Source organism: Trematomus bernacchii, unplaced genomic scaffold, assembly GCF_902827165.1.
Source record: "Trematomus bernacchii unplaced genomic scaffold, fTreBer1.1, whole genome shotgun sequence".
Classification (NCBI taxonomy): domain Eukaryota; kingdom Metazoa; phylum Chordata; class Actinopteri; order Perciformes; family Nototheniidae; genus Trematomus; species Trematomus bernacchii.
Window position 1 is genome coordinate 307,501 of NW_022987876.1, and position 2,500 is coordinate 310,000.

The following is a 2,500-nucleotide window of genomic DNA, read 5'->3' on the forward strand; positions in this document are numbered from 1 at the left end:
TCTCTTTGAAGTCATTTTGTGTCTCTTTGAAGTCATTTTGTGTCTCTTTGTAGTCATTTTGTGTCTCTTTGAAGTCATTTTGCGTCTCTTTGTAGTCATTTTGTGTCTCTTTGTAGTCATTTTGTGTCTCTTTGAAGTCATTTTGCGTCTCTTTGAAGTCATTTTGTGTCTCTTTGAAGTCATTTTGCGTCTCTTTGTAGTCATTTTGTGTCTCTTTGTAGTCATTTTGTGTCTCTTTGTAGTCATTTTGTGTCTCTTTGTAGTCATTTTGTGTCTCTTTGAAGTCATTTTGCGTCTCTTTGTAGTCATTTTGCGTCTCTTTGTAGTCATTTTGTGTCTCTTTGTAGTCATTTTGTGTCTCTTTGTAGTCATTTTGTGTCTCTTTGAAGTCATTTTGCGTCTCTTTGTAGTCATTTTGTGTCTCTTTGAAGTCATTTTGTGTCTCTTTGAAGTCATTTTGCGTCTCTTTGTAGTCATTTTGCGTCTCTTTGTAGTCATTTTGTGTCTCTTTGTAGTCATTTTGTGTCTCTTTGTAGTCATTTTGTGTCTCTTTGAAGTCATTTTGCGTCTCTTTGTAGTCATTTTGTGTCTCTTTGAAGTCATTTTGTGTCTCTTTGAAGTCATTTTGTGTCTCTTTGAAGTCATTTTGTGTCTCTTTGAAGTCATTTGTCATTTTGTGTCTCTTTGAAGTCATTTTGTGTCTCTTTGAAGTCATTTTGTGTCTCTTTGAAGTCATTTTGTGTCTCTTTGAAGTCATTTGTCATTTTGTGTCTCTTTGAAGTCATTTTGTGTCTCTTTGAAGTCATTTGTGTCTCTTTGTAGTCATTTGTCATTTTGTGTCTCTTTGTAGTCATTTTGTGTCTCTTTGTAGTCATTTTGTGTCTCTTTGAAGTCATTTTGCGTCTCTTTGAAGTCATTTTGCGTCTCTTTGTAGTCATTTTGTGTCTCTTTGTAGTCATTTTGTGTCTCTTTGAAGTCATTTTGTGTCTCTTTGTAGTCATTTTGTGTCTCTTTGAAGTCATTTTGCGTCTCTTTGAAGTCATTTTGCGTCTCTTTGTAGTCATTTTGTGTCTCTTTGAAGTCATTTTGTGTCTCTTTGAAGTCATTTTGTGTCTCTTTGAAGTCATTTGTCATTTTGTGTCTCTTTGAAGTCATTTTGTGTCTCTTTGTAGTCATTTTGTGTCTCTTTGAAGTCATTTGTCATTTTGTGTCTCTTTGTAGTCATTTTGTGTCTCTTTGAAGTCATTTTGCGTCTCTTTGTAGTCATTTTGTGTCTCTTTGAAGTCATTTTGTGTCTCTTTGTAGTCATTTTGTGTCTCTTTGAAGTCATTTTGCGTCTCTTTGAAGTCATTTTGTGTCTCTTTGAAGTCATTTGTGTCTCTTTGTAGTCATTTTGTGTCTCTTTGAAGTCATTTTGCGTCTCTTTGTAGTCATTTTGTGTCTCTTTGTAGTCATTTTGTGTCTCTTTGAAGTCATTTGTCATTTTGTGTCTCTTTGAAGTCATTTTGTGTCTCTTTGTAGTCATTTTGTGTCTCTTTGAAGTCATTTTGTGTCTCTTTGTAGTCATTTTGTGTCTCTTTGAAGTCATTTTGCGTCTCTTTGAAGTCATTTTGTGTCTCTTTGTAGTCATTTTGTGTCTCTTTGTAGTCATTTGTGTCTCTTTGAAGTCATTTTGCGTCTCTTTGTAGTCATTTTGTGTCTCTTTGAAGTCATTTTGCGTCTCTTTGTAGTCATTTTGTGTCTCTTTGTAGTCATTTTGTGTCTCTTTGAAGTCATTTTGTGTCTCTTTGAAGTCATTTTGTGTCTCTTTGTAGTCATTTTGTGTCTCTTTGAAGTCATTTTGTGTCTCTTTGAAGTCATTTGTCATTTGTGTCGCTTTGAAGTCATTTGTGTCTCTTTGAAGTCATTTTGTGTCTCTTTGTAGTCATTTTGTGTCTCTTTGAAGTCATTTTGTGTCTCTTTGTAGTCATTTTGTGTCTCTTTGAAGTCATTTTGTGTCTCTTTGAAGTCATTTTGTGTCTCTTTGTAGTCATTTTGTGTCTCTTTGTAGTCATTTTGTGTCTCTTTGAAGTCATTTTGTGTCTCTTTGTAGTCATTTTGTGTCTCTTTGAAGTCATTTTGTGTCTCTTTGTAGTCATTTTGTGTCTCTTTGTAGTCATTTTGTGTCTCTTTGTAGTCATTTTGTGTCTCTTTGTAGTCATTTTGCGTCTCTTTGTAGTCATTTTGTGTCTCTTTGTAGTCATTTTGTGTCTCTTTGTAGTCATTTTGTGTCTCTTTGAAGTCATTTGTCATTTTGTGTCTCTTTGAAGTCATTTTGCGTCTCTTTGTAGTCATTTTGTGTCTCTTTGTAGTCATTTTGTGTCTCTTTGAAGTCATTTTGCGTCTCTTTGTAGTCATTTTGTGTCTCTTTGAAGTCATTTTGTGTCTCTTTGAAGTCATTTTGTGTCTCTTTGTAGTCATTTTGTGTCTCTTTGAAGTCATTTTGTGTCTCTTTGTAGTC

The 2,500-nt window shown here is 34.2% G+C and overlaps 1 protein-coding gene across 1 annotated transcript in view; it reads right to left on the reverse strand.

Moving 5' to 3' along the window:
* LOC117469599 (solute carrier family 13 member 5-like) overlaps positions 1–2,500 on the reverse strand; it is a 21,679-nt gene that overhangs the window by 1,415 nt on the left and 17,764 nt on the right. The gene's annotated exons all lie outside the window — the stretch shown is intronic.